This window comes from Amphiura filiformis, chromosome 20 (genome assembly GCF_039555335.1).
Source record: "Amphiura filiformis chromosome 20, Afil_fr2py, whole genome shotgun sequence".
In the NCBI taxonomy this organism is placed as follows: Eukaryota; Metazoa; Echinodermata; class Ophiuroidea; order Amphilepidida; family Amphiuridae; genus Amphiura; species Amphiura filiformis.
In genome coordinates, this window is record NC_092647.1 from 50,279,468 (window position 1) to 50,300,461 (window position 20,994).

At 35.3% G+C, this 20,994-nt stretch overlaps 1 protein-coding gene across 3 annotated transcripts in view; it reads right to left on the reverse strand.

Annotated features, from left to right (window-relative positions):
- LOC140141937 (major facilitator superfamily domain-containing protein 6-like) overlaps nucleotides 1-20,994 on the reverse strand; it is an 85,586-nt gene that overhangs the window by 57,889 nt on the left and 6,703 nt on the right. Inside the window, exon 1 of one of the 3 annotated variants that reach the window (XM_072163821.1) lies at nucleotides 2,369-2,452. The exons of 1 other annotated variant lie outside the window; for it this stretch is intronic. The gene's annotated coding sequence lies outside the window, so the exon portion shown is untranslated. Of the gene's footprint in view, nucleotides 1-2,226; nucleotides 2,347-2,368; nucleotides 2,453-20,994 lie in introns of those variants that run through there. One more of the 3 variants, XM_072163822.1, reaches the window with a different exon arrangement.

Sequence of the window (20,994 nt, forward strand, 5' to 3'; positions counted from 1 at the left end):
TACATCAATTAACTCAGCACAAAGCCTTTGAAAATTGTCACCTTGCATTCAGCCTATTCAAAAGCAGTAAAAAGCTATTCTTTAATATTCTTTTAGTCTTACCCTTTGTCATCAAAATAGCCACATTTACTCAATCAGCTGTATTGAGTCATATCAAATGGCAAAGAACTTCTTGAAGGCATAATGTGATATTTGCTACAGAATAGACCTACAAATTTTTCGCGGGCAAATTTTCTTGGAATTGTGATTTACATACTATTGTTGTAATACACTTTGATGACAAGGGTGCTGTAATTGGGCTTTTCCATTTTACTCTCTTCACGCGGGTGTCGACTGCAGACGACAAGTTAAAAAAAAAAATTCAAAATTCAAAAATTTCAGAAATGTAAATTTTCATGACCGTATTTGGAATCAGCATGAAAAATGCATTAAAATGAGTACAAACAAGCCTAGTATTGATTCAGTAGTTCTTAAGATAGCTCTTGATATTTTGAGAAAATATTTCAAAACTTGAACTTTTTCCATTGAAGCGCATTGCTAGCACGCAGAGCATTAAAATATACACTCCCTTGTGGAAGATTTTGGAAATATCTGCCACAGGAGGAGTATGAATTTCAAATGGAATTAACACATTAGCAGCTCCGTTTGAAACTCACACTCCCTCAGGGGGAGGATTTAGGTTAAATCTTTCTCAGAGGGTACATGAAATTCAAATGGAGCATTCAATGTACTAATTCTGTCTGAAATTCATACTCCCCCTGTGGAAGATATTTCCAAAATCTTCCACAGGGGGAGTGTGTATCTTAAATGGAATAGCCCATTGTGACAAAATCTGATACTAAGATTTAATTTGACAATCAGATTACTGACAAATACACTTTTGATCCCTAATTTAAAAAACGCAATAAAAGAAAGCCTGAAATGTTTTAATTACATTCAAATTAGCAGTTTTGTAATCAAACTGTTACTGGTATCCTGGTTTTATTTGCCAATGCATTGATATGCACAGTAGATATTTAATTTTAATTTTATTTATTTATTACACTTTATCACTGGTATATACAATAATTATAATATAACATCAAAATATATTGCACATGAATATTTAAAAGTACATACAAAAAAAAAGGAAGTATAGATAAAATTTTGCACCAGTGAAAGGCAAGGACTAACAGGTGCAAAGCACCTCTAGGACAGTCCCACCAAAGATCAAAACAATGGGCTATTCCAGAAAATAGATACACACCCCCTATAGAGGAGTTCGGATATCCGGACTTTTTGTCCAGTCGTGACTGTTGGAAATCCAGACTTTTAAAGCGCCCAAAGGCAAAAAAATCCGGCAGAACAATAGTTCAAAATCAGAAATCCTCAATTTGAGAGCTCATTTTTAACATTTCCATGATTTTTCCTTCATTTGATTGGATTTACAAGCTTTTTCCAGTAACATTGGCAACTGGAATTCCAGTCGTTTTCAAAAAGCAGACTTGGAAATCCGGACATTTCTTTGATTGAAAATTTACTCCTCTATGGGGGGTGTGCACCTATTTTTTGGGATAGCCCTGAGGACACCCCTCCCCCTCCCAAATAATGAGGACACCCCTCCCCTCTCCTATCGCCAATCCGGCTTGAAATGTGTGGGGGTAACAGCCTGTTGAAAAGTGGCTGAAAAGAACAGAAAATGGGTCATTTTGCTGAAAGGTGGGGGGACACATCCCCCTTGCCCCCCCGGATTGACCCCATGGATAGAGAGGCTGGAATGAAGTATACATTTTTGCTATTTTTTCTCATTTATGTGGCCCCCAAATAAAAATGGACATACCTGATATGATAGTGAAAACCAACAATATTTGGTGAAAAAATAAAAATCTATCTTTAATGCAAATTGCACAATATTGCTCTAAAGCCCATGATCTTTCATAATTAACTGAGACCCAACATGCTTGTTCTGGTAAATTAATTTTGGGAGGGGAGACCGGGGGAAAGAGGGAGCCCAAATATTTTTCTTGCCCACCACTTTGCCCCCCTCCCACTTTTGAGGCAAAACCCCACAAATAACATACATTTCCACTTTTTGTGGAAATTCTGTAGATTTTGCCCCCCCTGAAATTTGACCCCCCCCCCCCCCCCAGTAGAACACACTGTGGATGCAATTCAAACTAAAAACATTTAATACACATGTGTGCAAAATTTGTCAGTAAAAGATACTAGATAGTAGCATTTACTTACCCACACGTAATAATGATATCCAAATTATGTACCTAGCATCTCATGAATGACAAGTCACTTTCCGATTCTACTATACATACAAAATGAATAGAAAATCTTTGGTCATTATGCCACACTAATATGAAGCAAACTTTGTACTCACTGGCAATATGTTTGATATCCAGATCGAGATAGTCAGCTTGAGACTGATGGGCTTTAACCAGTACACGTACCACACTGCGTAAATATCATTGATGGAGTAACTACTCTATTCACTCACTCACACATCATGCACATGTGGATGTGTAAATGCATTCCACTCAAAATGGAAAAGCCCTCTACTTTGTAGGGGTAATAGTGTATTTATGGAGGTGTTTCATGTGTTGATTTAATATATCATTATGAATTCTGCAAAAAGTAAAACAGCGGAAAATAATGAATAACTCACAAAAAGCGGGCGATTTTACTAATGCGCACTGGAGCTTTTGATGAACTATTAAATTAAGATGGCCTAGGATTACTGTATTTTTCTGGAATGCAGACCTAAAACTGACCATTTGTGAAAAAAGAGGAAAATGTTTTTAAAAAGAGGAAAATAGCGCAAAATCATGCTAAAAAAACACAAATTGGGCTGAAAATAACAAATAATGGGTAAATTTCAGGAATAAAAAAGAGGAAATCAGCTAAAAAGCTCTAAAAAGAGGAAAAGTTTGGGAATGGGAGTAGCGTCTTGCCTAGTTAACCATCTAGCTCTCATTTTGGAGAGGTGGTTTGCTAGCTCCTGAGATGTACAGAATCAAGGATTTTGTATAATTTCAGCTTATTTAAAAGTTAGAATTGGAATCATAAAGCAATTCAACTTGATTCACATTTTTAGTTGGCTCAAGGCCATTACCAATCCCTTTTTTAAGTGTAGTTTGAACATGTCATTAAGGTGGCACGCAGGATCACTCAAAGTGGGAAATTTTAGACATTGTTTTGTATTGTATCTTTAAAAGTAATGATGATAAGCGCATAAAAGTACACATTTTCAGAAAGGAAATGACACAAGGAATCCAACATTCCAACTAGCATGGCAGACTTCTGCAAAAATGATTTTCCATGCCAATTTTTTTCGGTCCACCATAACAACTTTCTCTAAATACCAAAATTGAAGAAAATTGCAAGTTTTTGTTCTAAAGACACAAATCTAGAAAGTCTTTCCTAAAATTTTTGAATTTTTTCTTCGTTTTGAAAATATACCTTAAAATATCCCAGATTTTGGTCAAAATTGAAAAAAAGGAAAATTTTGATCCTTTTTGACCCATATTTTTAAAACAAAGAAAAAAATTTATGAAAACACTTTCTAGATTTTTGTTTTTAGAACACAAATATGCAATTTTCATCAATTTTGATATTTAGGTAAGTTGTTATGGCGGACCGAAAACAAAATGGCATGGAAAATCAGTTGGATTCCTTGTGTCATTTCCTTTCTGAAAATGTATACTTTTATGTACTTATCATCATTACTTTTAAAGATACAATACAAAACTCTGACTTTCATTGATCCTGCGTGCCCACTGCCCCCTTAACATGTTTAAGACTAATTATTTTTAAACAGTTACATACAAGTATTGTACAGACATGTCTGAAATGCAGGCGCGGATTCAGGGGGGGCGGGGCCGGGCCCCCCTCCCAAAAAAAAAAAAAAAGAGGAAAGGAGAGAAGAGAAGAGAAAGAGGAGAAAAAGAAAAAAAGGAGAAAAGGAGAAGGAAAAGGTTAAATTGCACGTATAGTAGGCCCATGCCTAAATCTCAGCCGGGTCAGTCTATATAGGTATGTGATTATTTTGCTTGAAGGCGGGTCCTCTGCCTAAAAGCATGTGAAAATTACTGGCGGGCCCACCGATATGTAGGGCCCGTCACATTTTGTCACCAAAGTCAGTAGGCCTATTAAGACGGACTCCGAGCCGACTTCAATTCAACACCATGCATGCTTTAATTGCGAATCTCAAGTGTCAGTGTTACATTTAAAATTTTACAAATCAAGTTCGGGCCCTTTTTTGTTTTAAAAAGCAATGATAGTGTAAAATGGTCCACCAAATGGCTTCAATTAGGTCTTCATTTTGCAAAAGTTTCTCACTTATGAGGGGGCATATCCCCCTCAGACACCCCCCTGTGCGCAACTTTATGTTTACATCCGGGGTTTACATCTAAAGCAATATCGGGTAATTTATTAATAAAGGTTAAAACTTGTCCACGAATGGCTTCAATTGGGCCTTCATTTCGCAAATATTCGACCCATAGCAACATAAAATTTTACACAATAAATAGTGCAAAATAGTCCACCAAATGGCTTCAATTAGACCTTCATTTTACAAAATTTTCTCACTCGAGGGGGAACATCCCCTCAGACACCCCCCTCGTCATGCAACTTTATTGGTACATAATTATAAAGCAATAATTCACACAATAAAAATCAAAACTTGTCCACAAATGGCTTCAATTGGGCTGTTTTTCTCAAATTTTAGGCTTTTTCAAACCAAAATTTTACACAATAATAGTGACAAAATGGTCCACCAAATGGCTTCAAATGGGTCTACATTTTCCAAAAGTTTCTAACTTCTGAGGGGGCACATCCCCCTCAGACACCCCTGCATCGCAGAAGCGCTCCGGGATAAGCCGCTCATGACCATTACTTACATTTTTTTTCCAAATATTGGGCCCCCCCCTCTGACTGCTCTGGATCCGCCACTGCTGAAATGAGGTTAACTGTACACCCCCACAATTCAAATGAAAGTGACATCAAGGCTATATAATAGCTTTAGTGACTTACACATGATTGCGTTTTGTCTATTTTCCCACCCCATCCTGGGGGTTGACTATACACTGTGACATGTGTGCCCAAGAGTGAAAAGGGCATGCATGTTTTTAGCAGGCAGAGAAGTAATCATCATGTACAGTAATGTGTAGGGCTATAAAAAACACGATTTTCAAGAAAACAGGTATATAGGCTAACATATTTTCTAATATTCTAATATCTGATTTCTTTTAGATTTTATCCGCTGAAATTAATTGTTAATTCTTGTCATAAAGCTTCCATCTTTCTTGTGTGAAATAGCTGTCAAAACATTAAGCCGTTATGTTAGCCTTAAAGATGTGAGACCTGATTCACAGCCTCATCCTCTCATGTTACCTCATCAAAATGACAGATTTTGGTATCAGGTGCACATGAAAGCTCTTAACTTTAAAAATTTGCCTGAAATTTTTTTCGCTTAGGCAGTTGAACAAAAGCATACCAGTATTCATTGGTTCGCCTCAAGTTTGGTAGTGATTGTAGGTGCGTATTTCACTTAGTATCAAATCTCGTGCATGAACTTAATCGCACAGAGTGTCCGCACATGCAAACAAGGGCGGTGTGTTGGCACATCTATAGCGCAATCACAAAAAAGCATTGATGTAACTACCAATTTTGAGGTGAACTAAGGGGCTGTGCAATAATTATGAGCCCTGGGGGGGGTAAAATTGGGGGTGGGGGGGCAAGAAATGTTTGGCCAGCCGAAAGGGGGGGGGGGGGCAAGCAATTTTTGGCCAGCCGAGAGGGGGGGGCAAGCAATTTTAGCACACATTCATGGGGCGAGTTTTAAATAAAACGCTCTAAAAAGGCTTCGGCAAACAGTACGGAAATATGCAAATTTTCCTGCTCGCTGCGCTAGCAACATATATCTAGACCATAAGGTTTGCAAATTGGGATCCCAAAACTTTGGCATGTGCAAGGGGGGCAAACATTTTTGGGCAGGCAGAGAGCGGGGGGCAAGCAATTTTGGCAGGCCGAGAGGGGGAGGGCAAGCGTTGAAATTTTACCCCCTCGGGGCTCATAATTATTGCACAGCCCCTAAAGAATAGTTGGTGGTACATCACACCAGAAGTCGTACTATTCTATGGACCAATGTGATACACATTTTGCTTCCAACTAAAAACTTGATGGCATATGAATGTTTGGATGATGGGCCTCAATGTGAGGTAAAGCTATCATGTATTATGATCAGACTATGCACCTTTAAGGGGACTCGATCTTTTGTGCGTAATTATAGAGGGCCAGGGATTCACTCTATCATTTAAAAATTATTTGAAGAAGTTAAAGAGCCTTAAGAATAAAAAACTGTAGCGTAATTCACGCCAGACACAATTTCTTTATATGACAAAAATTAATTTTTGTAATCGATCAAAAAACAAACGTTTTATATCAATTTTAAATTTAGCCTGAATCGGTAAACATGGTACCTATCGCCCTTTTTTAGGTCAAGGCTGTTTTTACCATTATGCAGCGAACCATTGTTGAAGCTATTTCACATACATGTACAAAACATTCTAGAGAAAAGAATGAGGCCATATACTGTCGAAATATCTTTTGTTGATTTCGAATGATAATGTCATTAAGTCGTAAATTTTAAGGTCAAATTCCTAAAACCAAAACAAAACATTGCGACGCAGATATTTTCAAACTTATTTCCAACTTACGCAATTTCATCATCACATCAGTGTCTTTATTATTTGTTTGAAACTTTCCCAAACGTTTGTGCTCTTTATGCATAAAACGGCTAATCTATCTTTACAAAACGCGTCTTTTTTTAGTAAACAAAAGGCTAAAGATGGCATTATGAGATTTATCATTCACTCCTCCACTCAACTGCCACCGTGGCGAAGCGGTGAAGCGCTAGACGCCAGCGTAATCAAAGGAAGTTCGAATCGCTGGTTCGAATCCCAACGAAGCCTGTGGAAACTTTTTTTTCCTTCAAAATTCATGATCGCATTCCGAAATGAGTCACTTGTCGGTAAATCATTTATCGTATCCTTAAAATGAGCCTATGAGGCACTCATTATTTTCTTCTTTGTATTCTGCCCAAAACTGTATTTTTTGCTGATCTAATGAAATTTGTTACAGGGTGTCATAAAAATATGTGGCCACATAGGCGAGTGAAACTGATCTGTACCTACAATCATAGAATTTTGTCTTGGGACAGTTTAGGACCATGCACTAAAATGTATCCCCCTTCCCCCGTAACAATGTTGATCGGGGTCTTCATCAGGCTCAGTTTTGGACTCTGCAACATTGATTGGTGGGGGAAGGGGAGGGATATATAGCTTACAGGAGGCTACACATAGAACATTATTTGAAAAACGTCCGTCAAATTTACGTAACTGGGGATGGAAACAAGGAGTAAAATTGACCACGTGTCCCAACACAATAAGGCAAAAAAAAAATATTGTTTTTAATTAATTTTATAAGTGAAAAACATTGAGTTTTTGAACAAATCTGTAAAAATCATCATTCAAAAAAAAAAAAAAAATACCGACCCTGATTTTTCAGGATTTAGGGGCGGACGGTTGAGGGCAACACAACAATTTTTTTCTTGGCCTATTTCTAAGATTGTAGCTTAATAAAAATCCTGAAATACTTGGCAAAATCTTAATTAAAATTACCTAGCGTGACATGTAATGTTAATTCAATGCATTGGAATAGGAATTGAATTGAATTTGATTTTGGCCACTTTTCATTTCAATTCAATTCATTGAATAAAAATGTTTGGGTTTTTTTTCATCTCAATTCAATGCATTAAATTGAAATGTTTGTTTCTTTCATTTCAATTCAATGCTTTGAATCGAAATGTTTGTTTTATTTCATTTCTATTCGATTCATTGAATCGAAAATCCATACAACATGTATTTTGAAGCTGCCTTTTCACCTGCATTGTCTCAGCAGTTAATGAACTTTTTCCCTGAACTGCTTTTAGTCAAAAGCCCGGTAAAATGTATCAGTGTTGGTAGTAAGAATTGAATTTGAATATGAATCTAATTTAAATGCTGTAAATTGGAATTGAAATTGGTTGGTTAATTTCAATGGATTGAATTTGAATTGATTCAAAATGGTTTTCCAAAATAAGAATTGAATTTGAATTGAATCAAAACATGTTAACTATAAGAGACTTGAATCTGAATGGAATTAAAATTCATTTTCTGAATCAAAAACACTACTAACATGTTGTCTATTGCTTGTGAAAGTTTAATGATGAATGCACCTCTTTTATATAGTTTGCAAAACAAGATAATTTGAAAATGATGCCTCAAAAACCAAGTTGCACATGGATGTTCAATAGAACCATGCTGTCTTTACTGTTTTTGTTAAAGAAAAGTTGTGTTTTTTTTCTAGTTGTTCTTCTGAAGATGGTAAACCCTTAACAAATCTATGCATTCTCAATTAATGATTAAGCCATGTGTAAACAATATGTCCCTGGAATTTTGTCCTTAAAATGTATCAGTGTTCCCAACAACACTTAAATGTTAAAATAATATGCACAACCAAAAGCAATAATATGTACACTTTCTATAGTATGGCGTTCCGATAACATTTGATGATTATGTCAATATACTCTGATGTACATAGAATGACATTGTGGCATGTAAATGATGTATTCAAATACAGGTGTTTTTAATGATAATTATTCATGGATCCACAGTAATTTCAACTCCAATGTTCAACCACATGTCTTTATTATCACTTCTGCATATTCTGTACATACAAAAATTCCATACAATACTTGGACGTGATTTTGGGGTTGATTAATTGATTGATTGAATTTATTCAAATTATTAGCATATAACAATCACTCTGTATAACAATATTGCACATAATTTTATACATTGTAAAAAATACACACAAAATCCATCTTCAAAAAGAGGTAGATTTAATTAGAGTTTTTAAAATAAAATTACTCAAACAGGATCACCCATGAAATTCATTAATAGATAATGACTAATTTCCAATGTGGTCATTGAAAAAGGAACTAAAATTGAAAAAAGGCAAGCACAGATTTTAAGAAAGAAGTAAATATTAAAACCCTAAAAATTATATGAAATTGCTTTCCACTGTTGAATTGCATGCAAGTAGAAAATTACTGATGCAGTTTCTAAAGTCAATGGATTTGTTGCCAGATGGTTTTTAATTGCCCATTAAGTGATTTAAATAATAAATAAAAGTGATTTATATTTGCTTTGTATCATATTGTTTGTTATCAATAATCACAATATACCGGTAGTTAATGAGCTTAAAAGTCAAATAACTGATAATGCGTATTTAAAGGGACTGTGCACTTTCAAATGCATTTTAAAATGCAGTTGAGAAGAGAGATGTAAGCAAAATAAAATGTCTTAAATATTGATTTTAAAAGCTTCGCAAAAATATGGACCATCACTTTCCAATAACAACAATTCTAGGTAACTATTCATTTCAGGATGTCAGTCTAATACATAGAACGAAATCGTTCAGATGATTGCAAAAGGGCAAATACATAATGCATTTTGTTAATTGGGAATTTTGAACACACAAAGGGAAAATACTCAGTTTTAGCCTAATACACTTAGCGACAAGCAAAACAGCAGACACATTATAGTGCATCACTGTTGATATACCATCTCCTGCAACATCCGGACTTATCCGAAACTCAAACATCTCAAATGTACCGCAAATACTAAGTCCATTAACCATAGTTATATAAAATTATGTAATGTCAGTTGATGTTGATCCACTAAAATAACCATCAGAGAAAACAGAATGATGTATTTAGGCCAATCCATGGTTTCCTGATATATTAAGGTGAGACGCATGAGGTGTCTTTTTAATTATTTATTATTTTCCCACTTACAGTATTTATGTTCAAGGCACCATGGTTGCTGTGTAGCTTCAAATGTTACATTTTGATAATCTACAAGGTCCCATTATTATTTTCATTATTATGTTCTCAGAATCTTCCTTCCTATACTTTGTACAGAGTTGAAGAGTCCAATATAATCAACAGTTGGACTCAAAACTTGGACTGAGTTGGATAGGCTCACTTTTCCCCAAAAAATTTTGTTTTCTACAATTTTTTGACCAAAACTCATTTTTGACTTGCTAATTTTTGGCCAAAATCACATTTTTGACCAAAAATCACATTTTGATAATCTACAAGGTCCCATTATTATTTTCATTATTATGTTCTCAGAATCTTCCTTCCTATACTTTGTACAGAGTTGAAGAGTCCAATATAATCAACATTTGGACTCAAAACTTGGACTGAGTTGGATAGGCTCACTTTTTCCCCACAAATTTTGTTTTCTACAATTTTTTGACCAAAACTCATTTTTGACTTGCTCATTTTTGGCCAAAATCACATTTTTGACCAAAAATCACATTTTGATAATCTACAAGGTCCCATTATTATTTTCATTATTATGTTCTCAGAATCTTTCTTCCTATACTTTGTACAGAGTTGAAGAGTCCAATATAATCAACATTTGGACTCAAAACTTGGACTGTGTTGGATAGGCTCACTTTTTCCCAAACAATTTTGTTTTCTACAATTTTTTGACCAAAACTCATTTTTGACTTGCTCATTTTTGGCCAAAATCACATTTTTGACCAAAAATCACATTTTGATAATCTACAAGGTCCCATTATTATTTTCATTATTATGTTCTCAGAATCTTCCTTCCTATACTTTGTACAGAGTTGAAGAGTCCAATATAATCAACATTTGGACTCAAAACTTGGACTGAGTTGGATAGGCTCACTTTTTCCCCACAAATTTTGTTTTCTACAATTTTTGACCAAAACTCATTTTTGACTTGCTCATTTTTAACCAACAATCACATTTTGACCAAAAATCACATTTTGATAATCTACAAGGTCCCATTATTATTTTCATTATTATGTTCTCAGAATCTTTCTTCCTATACTTTGTACAGAGTTGAAGAGTCCAATATAATCAACATTTGGACTCAAAACTTGGACTGAGTTGGATAGGCTCACTTTTTCCCAAACAATTTTGTTTTCTACAATTTTTTGACCAAAACTCATTTTTGACTTGCTCATTTTTGGCCAAAATCATATTTTTGACCAAAAATATTTTAAAATATTTTAAAGCTCATAGCTCGACCAATAAATTTGTGTATTGGGTTCAAACCATCCAATTTTATATCAAAGTTAGTCTCAAAGCTCTTCTGATGTTGAAAATCTAATGCAGAATGCATTTTTTTGGTTTTTTTATAATCTTTTTTAGATGTTATTGATTTACCACTGATGGATAGCCAGTTTTCTTTTAATATTGAACTCCATAATCATTGCACTGCATTGCACCTCAAACTTTTGACCCCTGTACAATGTGAAGATTGACTTTTGACCCCGAGGAATGATTTGGTATGATTTTTGTGTGAAATCAAAGTATGTTCCATTTTTTTACCATTGTATTACCCATAGAATTGGTGGCCATTTTGAATTATATTTTTTTAGGGTCAAGACCCCAAGATTGAGCATGATAAAAACCATTTTTTAATTCATTTGAAATATGTTGTCTACACCATTCACTTTTATTGAAAACCGGACCTGTCTATAGCACATATAAGCTAGCACTACTTTCGGGCTCTGTTCTTATTTTAGCATATTATCCAGAGAGGTTGTGTCGCGCTAACGTGCTCGGTTGAACGCCTCGCTCTACGTAAACAGCTAATCGCGCTACGCGCTCGCCAAGTCCATGAGGGCCACAAACTGCAGCTAATATATATAAGCTTGTTCCAAAAAGGCCAAAATCTGAATTATGATCAATCTTATGGCATTGTTCCTTTAATGTTGAAACCCATATCAGTGTGTGATATATATCCCATTGGATGTGATAAATTATGGATGTCCAGTGTCACCAAGCTAAATTTGTTTGCACTCAGTGATGTAAGTCTTGAAAATGCAAAATGCATGGGCCTTGTCTGTTGACTCATAAAGCTATGGACTTGAAAGAAAATGGAAATTTTAAGGAAAATGCAGCATCAATTAAAGAAAAAAAATTTTACGGGCGGATGGACTTTTCAAGTAGAGTCGGTCGGTCAGGATTTTTTTTTTTAGGCTAATCCTTAAATATCACCAAAAGCTTGAAAATTTGGCAAAAATTTGATCATTTTTTGGTAAACATATTTTGAAAATGCTCTAAATTTTCAGTCAAAATCAATAAATTTTGGCCCCAAAACAGCTCATTACAATTTTATTCTCCCTAACATGCAAAATGCAAAATCTGGGTCGACTGGGCCTGTAAAACAGGATTGCCGGATTTTGGATTCAAATTTTCTGTGTTCAATACAATTTTAACAAACCAATGCAGGGGCTATTTTAACGTGTCTCACTGTCACGTACGTGCCGAGATAAAATATTCGTACAGTGACAATTAACAATCCGTGTAGATATGCTTTAATAGTAGACAATTGTAGAGCCTTTCTTACGGTCACATTCAGGTAAAAATGTCAATTTTTTATGTTTGAAACGCACTCTACTTCATCAACACTTTTATCTCATTGCACGAACGTGAGAGTGAGGCACGTTAAAATAGCCCCTGAACCAATGCATATCACCTGTAGTCATGCTAAATGGAAAACATTAGGGGAGGGGAGATCCTCCAATAAAATTATATGCACAATCAACATTTTTTGTCTCTGCCAAATACACTGAAAAAGAACATGTTAGGGGGCAATGGGCATCACTATACCAATTCCTGAAAATGCTCCCAAATTCTGGTACATACCAGTATAATGCACTAAAATCCTTAAACACTATGCCTAAGGGTACATGTAACACCCTTCCCACAGTAAAAACCACTGCAACTCTCAAAAACATTTGCAGCAAACAATTTACATTTTAGTAAATTTGTTATTATAATTGCAGAGAAAAAATGGCAATCCAGACAAACACTTAGATAAATTTTGTTTTGATTCTTGCTTTATCAGGTAACTCTTTTATTACAACATTGCTAGTTTATTTGAGTGTGCGAGTGAGGTGAGTGAATGGTCATTTTTCTTGTTTGTCTTTTGTTTTAAGTGGGTGTGGGGGTGTGTTTGTGTTGGTTTGTGTGACTGACTTTTGAATTGTACGGGAGGTCAGTTGGCAGTGCTTAAAATGTCCATCATCGCTACTTGCATCTTTTCCATTTTTGTCAAGTGGAGAAGTGCTATCTGGTTCCTCACTTTGAAATGATACATTACTTTTGTCTGTTCATGTTGTTCACTGTCACCTTTTGTTTAGTAGTCATAGCTTAAATATGGAGAAAGCCAATTAGTGTTTTCCTTTGTTCCTTTCTCTTGTTGCGCCAAAGAAATTTTCCTTTCCAATTTGACCCGGGAGGGGTCTCCCTGGTTGAAGGTGTATGGGAATGTGCCATGGTTTGGGGGTACCTTTTTAACAATTTGGTATATTGATGGATGGGTGTCCATTGAAGACAAATTGGACACATTTGGTCAAAAGTGCCTTAAAAAGCATCCAATTTGGGCAAATTTGGATGCTATTTGGGTGCTTTTTGTGAAAAATTGGAATACTGGTGGGTTGTAAAATTAGGTATATAGAGAAAGTCAGCATCCAAAAATCTCCATGGCTTGTCCCCATTATAAATTTGTTGAAGAACCGCCCCAGGACCGGGGGGACCTGGGGATGTATCAATAGCAAGAATTACAACTCAGTGGCCCTATGGAGTGTTTTGTAGGGGAAAGTGGGGTAATCCCGGGCACCTTTCGTTAAGGCTACACAGGTTCAAGATTAAATAAAGTTCATCAGTGAAAATCATATCAATGCAAAGTAGGAGTAATGTTCTAACTAGCAAGCAGTTTTTAATAACTCAATATCTCTAGTTAATAAGTTATAATTAAAAAACAAAATGGAAAAAAATGATGGGGTAATGCCGGACACAGGGTAATCCCGGACACATGATTGTTGCTAAGAGGGAAAGTGTAGTATGATGATAATCCCCTGAATGTATTAGGTACTTCTGTTACCTCAAGCATACAACTATGGAGGCTGTTGTTGTTGTCTATATTTTCGAAATAACAAGTGTCCGGCATTACCCCATCTGTATAGAGACGCATGTGTGTCCGGGATTACCCCTCACGGTCCCGATTTATTTTTTCAGTGCTGTCACTTATCCATATTTAAGATAATTAAATTCATACATCCAGCTAACAATCAAGTATCAAACATAATTTTCATCCATACTTAATCTATGTCCCTTGTCGCATTAACTGTCACCCAGCTAATAAATCACTTTTCAGATAAAAAGTCAAAAATGACAATTTCTGTTTTTTCGTAATTTTCACAAAGAAAGGCGAGACCCAAAGCGCTGGTAGTAGTACACGTGAGGTACACCTTGAGGTAGTTAATACCCTAAGGTAGTATAATAGTGCCACCCTTCTCCGTTTAGCTGCAATCGATGTGTCCGGGATTCCCCACAGTCCGGCATTACCCCACTTTCCCCTAATATACATCTCAAAAAAAGTAAAATCCCCCTTAAATAATGACCATTATGCAAAAAGGGACTAAATAAATTCTGCTTCCAACACATTTTACAGATTTGTAATACAATCACCCGTTTTTGAATAATGGTCATTATTTAAGGTGGGACAGGTGTAATTAGATAGGCCAAAATCATCATTTCATCAAAAATTAGTTTTTGTCATTTTTAGACACAATTTTCATAACATAAAAAAAAAATGGAAAAATTATGCATATTGTATAAAAAGTGTGCTAATTACAACAAGAATCTTCTTATTTTCTTTGTTTACGAACCCGTTGCATGACGATTTTTACGCATTTCATTTTTTCAGCAAATATCGAATTGTGGAGCCGCTATAGAATGTCCTATGAGGCCCATTGAGGTATCAAAATAAAGCTTATTTAATTATCTAGGGCATGGACCTAAATTAAAGTTAATTCAAAATACCTGAAATTGTGATATTGGTACATTTTCAAAATTGCATTCACCTCAAATTGGAAAATCCAATGGGGTAACCCTACCTAACCCTGTATGTAACCAGAAGTAGGTCCATGCTCTAGATCTTTCAAAGAGCTTTAATTTGACACCTCAATGAACTTCATAGGACATTGCATAGTGGCTCCACATTTTTTTGAAAATTGGCCAATTTACGCTAATTAATTATGCAAATTAGCTAATTAATATGTGTAAAATATGTAGTTTAGTATGAAATGTGTATTTCAGCATATACTTGTTTCAGATACTTAGTAAGGGTTTCCTAGTATGTTTCCACTACAAAAAGTGTCAATTCCACCTGTCCCACCTTAAGGGCTGGGGTATGAACGTTTGGACAGTATTTATTTTGGGACATTAAAGCACATCAGGCGTGTCGAATTGCATTCTGAATCTGAAGAATGTCATTCTGATATCAAATAATTTTGGTTTTTGTAATTACGCAATTTAATACACATTTTATGGCAAATCATTAAAATTGATATTTTTGATATTTAACAGTACTCGAAGTAAACTTTATAAATCTGATGATTTATACTTAACGTTTATGTAGGTGGGATGAAATGCCGACGATCAATTGAAAATTTTGACCTTTCGTATTGAAGATATGGAATTTTTTCCCAAAACACCCAAAAAAATTAGGTCTTTTGGGAAAAAATCTATATCTTCAATATGAAAGGTCAAAATTTTCAATTGACCGTCGGCTTTTCCTCCCTGCTACATACACTTTAAGAATATATCATTAGATTTATATAATTTACTCGAGGACTGTTATATATCAAAAATTTGAAAAATATCAATTTTTATAATTTGTCATAAAATTGGTATTATATTGTGATTTTCAAAAAAAGAAAATTATTTGATATCAGAAAGACATGCTTCGTATTCAGAATGCAATTCGATATGTCTGAGGTGCTCTCATGTCCTCAAAAAACTGTCGTAAACGCAATAAACGCTCATTTTAGATCCCTTAAGGGGTTAGTTACTTTTTTTGGGATGTTTACATTATGCAAATACAAAATCAGAATCAACTGCAAAAAAAAAATTAAAAAACTGGAAAATCATTGGTATATTGATACATACTGAAAAAGCAGATACTGAAATCATGAAATTCCCCTTTAATATCACAATTCGCCATTAGCAGGCCTATTTATATCAGAAGAGCACAAGAGTGGATGTGTTTTAATTGAAGTATCTAGTGTCATGGGTTATGTAATTAGATCTAATGGGTGGGATTGAATTGCATTATCTCAGAATAATAGCATGAAATATAGGCCCTGGAAAAGAACAAATGAAAATTTCATGTTGCAGAAACGTAGGTTCTCACCAAAATGTGAAAATTTTATGCCGTGAAAATACCATGCTTCACAGTGAGTCAGGAGTAATTACTTATCCTGTGTATCAAGCTACTCAAGAGAAATTTTATCACAATATACATTATATAGGCCGAAATAAAACTTGACAATAAGGCTAAAAACAAAACAAAAAAATGTTGTCTCCTGTATGCCTTGTACATTACGCTTTAGGGTGCAATTTTACTGCATTTTATTTTTAGAAATCCGAAAAGAAAAAAAAGGATGGCAGCTTCCATGCAAAAGGCCATTTATACTGATTTTAAAACAAAATTCACAATAAAATTGATCAAATTTCCAAGTACAATTGACAAGAACCAGGGAATCATTGTTCGTTGCTATGGAGAGTAACACTGTCTTCTTTGAATTCTCCCAATAGCTTTAAATTAAAGAAGCCTTGTATATCAATAATAAGATGCCCAAAATCACACACAAAAATGCATTTTATGCTATTATGAATTTCAAGTGGTCATCAGTCAAAACCATAGTCACAGAAAAATGTTGTAATAGACTTTTGCAAGCCAAACATCCATCTCAATAAATTGATATACTTTTCATGATTCATAAGTCTTTTTTTTTAATCGAATGTAAAATTTGTTTGGTGAAAACTGGACAAAAATCACTAAAAGATGACATTTTCACCCGTAAATCAGATGTATTGAATGGACTTATGAATATCCATGTGTCATGTATTCTGCAAGGGGAGACAGCTTCTGAAGGTCCTTTTATACCTTGATATAGAAGGTTGAAAAAAAGCTGTTCTTTACAGCAGGGTGGATTCACGGGGCCATCCCAATTGTAAAAAAATAAAATAAAATAAAATAAAATAAAATAAAATAAAATAAAATAAAATAAAATAAAATAAAATAAAAATAAATTTAAAAAAAAATAAATAAAAAAAAATAAATAAAAAATAAATAAATAAAAAAATAAAATAAAATAAAAAAATAAAAAATAAAAAATAAATAAATAAATAAATAAATAAATAAATAAATAAATAAATAAATAAATAAATAAATAAATAAATAAATAAATAAATAAATAAATAAATAAATAAATAAATAATGATAACAAAATGACAAAATAAATGCAATGTTAAAAAAAAACTGTATTAAATTTACTTTGCCTCCCCCAGAATAGCCAAAAAGAGTGCATTTGCCCAGGTGGTGGTCGCCGTGCATTCTCTAAATTCAGTAAATTTTAATCATCAACCGTGTCATTGAATGGGATTATTTTGAAATTTTAAAACGCTTGAAATATCACAAACAAAAAGGCCTATGTTAATAAATAATCACAATATGTGATAAATAATGTAAATACAAGCTAAAACCGTTGGGGTTCGATAATGAACCCCACAAAACTAACCAGTATATGGAAAATGCCATACGGCCGGGCGGTTTCACACGTTGTCGGCTCTATCATGCCACTCGCCGCCTGCATTTGCCCTCAAATTTAGTCATGCTTTTCAGTTACAATTTCCCCCTTTCCTGAAAATTTAGCCTTTATTTTTGTGCATTACAAGCCATTTGGTTGTCTCCTTGTATTATTGCCAGTGATTATGCGTTACTGATAATCACACTGACAAATCAATGTCACTGAGCAGTCATGGGCAGGATATCTGGTAATATGGAAAATTAAATCCCAAAAGATTGCAATTTTCAAGTCATTGTCCTCTATTCTTAAGAACTGGCTTACAATATTTTTATTCATAATATGGTGTACTATCACAGCATGCTGTTATTCTAAGCTTCAGAAAATTAATGCCCTTGACAAAAATATCTCATCTGAGATTCCATTATAATCTCAAACTTGGCACCAGTTTTGAAAATATTTCAGATGTAGCGCAAAATTAGCAATTTGTTAAAGATGATTTTTCTGTGGTTGGTCTAGATAGTAATATTTATAGATGTGGGGATATTTTATTTGCAGCAAAGTAATGGATATAATAATTAAGAAATAAAGGTTGCTGCCTAATTACCCTGTACACCCAGATAATGCAGAAAACCATAAATAATGGTTGAGAATTAGCCGAACCCAATATTTAAACCTTTTTACTGCAGAGGACACATTATTTGGGTATAAAGGATAAGGCAGTAAAACACCCATAAATTAAAAACAAGTGTTTTGTTTTTCATCATGTTTTCAAACAGGTATGTCATGCAGCAGTCCACTAATAATGCCTTGTCCTTTAAATTACAATGTGTGGTTTATTTCAAAATGTCCACATAACACGAAGGTGGAGAGAGAGACATCACCTGAAATCAAAATTGTATGCTGGATAGAGCAGTTTGGAAAACCATAAATGAGTCAACCCAAGCAAGTAAAGTAAGCAAGGAGAGAGAGAGAGGTGGAGTAAATGGAGGGAGAGAGAGAAAAAAAAGGGGGGGGGGGAAAGCTGGGAGGGAGAGGGTACGGGGAAGGGAGGAGGAGACAGAAAAGGAGACAGCAATATGAGAGAGTGGATGAGTGAAAGATGGGGAGGAGAGTGAAAGACGGGGAGGAGAGAGAAGAGATGAGGACAGAAGATGGAACATTTTTCACATATCCAATGTTCCTTACAATGTTTAGTACACACCATGAACACATATTGGGCGAATTTCTCGACGGGTGGCTTAGCAGTTGGCTAGTCTAGCCGCAAGGCTTAAGAGGTCGTAAGACCAGGCTTAACTGAAAACACGTTCCCCGAAGCACGGCTACCATAGCCTCGAGGCTTCGTTAGCCTGTGGGCCAGGCTTGTAGGATTAGCCCCAGGCTTTGGTAAAATTTGCATTTCTCGAAATCAGTCTTCTGTAGCCGTAGTCTACGCAAGCCTGTTAGGCCAGGCTTACAGCGGATTTTCTTGGCCCTGCCTCAGAGCAGGTCTTAGGTCGTAAGCCGTGGTCTATTTCAATTGACAATTGCTTAAATTGTAATGCAAAGTTTTTCTTTCATAGTTTTGGGAAATCGAATCAGATGCTGTCTTTCATTCAACATAGAGTATGCCCCTACGCCTAAGTAATAATTATTGTTCGATTTAGTTGAACATTTCACCATTTTATTTTAGTGTTCATTCGAGTCAGTTAAACCTGCTGTTGCCAGTAGCGTAGCCAGCAGGGGGGCAAGGGGAGCAGAGTGCCAACCCTGACAAAAAAATGAAAGAAAAAAGTGCCCCTCTGGCAAAAAAAGGAAGAGAAAAGAGGGCAATGGAAAAGAAAAGGGCAAGGAGCCCTTTTCCACCAAAATTTAACCAGATCATGTGCCAAAAAATAGTGTAAAATAAAAAAAATTTCATGGGCGAAAATAGTGTCAAATACACAAATTGTGCGCGCTACGCGGGCACATCGTCCCAGTAAAGCCTTTTTGGAAGCTCCAAGACATGTCATGTACAATCTCTCTAAAAACAAAAACGGTTATGTACCAATATGAGCTAATATGTATGATGCAACTGCAATTTATTTTTCGTCTGTGCCCTCGAAATTTTATTTTGCCACCCCTGACCAAGAAAGCTGGCTACGCCCCTGGCTGTTGCTATAAGGCCTACTCATTTTGAATGATGAACTTTCCTTTGGAGCGAGACGCAATCTTCGACGTCAACTTGCTGTTGTGAGCGTCTTCAGGAGAGGAATGATCCTTTTCTGAAGTATTCGGATACCAAATTTAAATCGCGTGGCCGATTCAGTAAAGGCAATGTTTTAAGGCTTACTGATCTGCTTGAACTTGTAACGGTCAACAAATAGGAGCAACCTTCTCCTTCATGTTTAAAAATTTACTAACCTTACGATATTTTGCTACAAGAAGTGCCCCCCATATTTGGGATGTCCAAAACCTTGACGTTCCACATGAGCTTGCTCCCATGCTTTCCTCTTTTTTTGCCTGAGATTTATTATCGGACGCCTTGCTTTCATCATCATCATCATCATCATCATCATCATCATCATCATCATCATCATCATCATCATCGTCATCATCATCCTCATCATCCAACACCACCACCATCATCATCATCATCATCATCATCATCATCATATTAAACTATGCACTCATGCTAAATTCGCAAATAGAACATGAAAATATCATCGGTTGTCAAATGCTTGCTTAGGTGTTTTTTGCACCAAAATGATCCTTAAATAATGTTTTACATTTGACAAACATGCGTATGATTTGTTTGAAGTGTGAAACAATTTTTGCTTTAGGCCTACTTTTAGGGGAATCAAAGTATTCTTTTCTATCGGCTTGCAGTTTGACCCTTTTGGAAATGCAAAGAAAAATTAATGTGTCGAGTAAAAAGTATAGAAGTATCATTCATGCAAGCAGGACTCATAATAAAGTAAAGTGGAAATAAAATAATACATAAAAGACACAGACAAAAAATACTAGCCTTGCATCAAGTTGTGTACCGTGTAAGCCCAATACAAGCACACAAGACCGCCGGACTAGGCTAGTCTTTGCGCTGGTAACCTTATTAGTACGGTAAACCGTGAAGGACAACAGCTTATGCACATCTACCTCCAACTGCCTATACAATTAAGTCGCGGGTAGAAAGGGACGCGGTTGTCAAGCGTTAAGCCTGAAAGGCCACTAAGACCAGCTTGAATTTGCGTTCAAGAAATCCGGCTACAGTTAAGACTCGGGCTTCGAGAGCGGGCTAGGCTT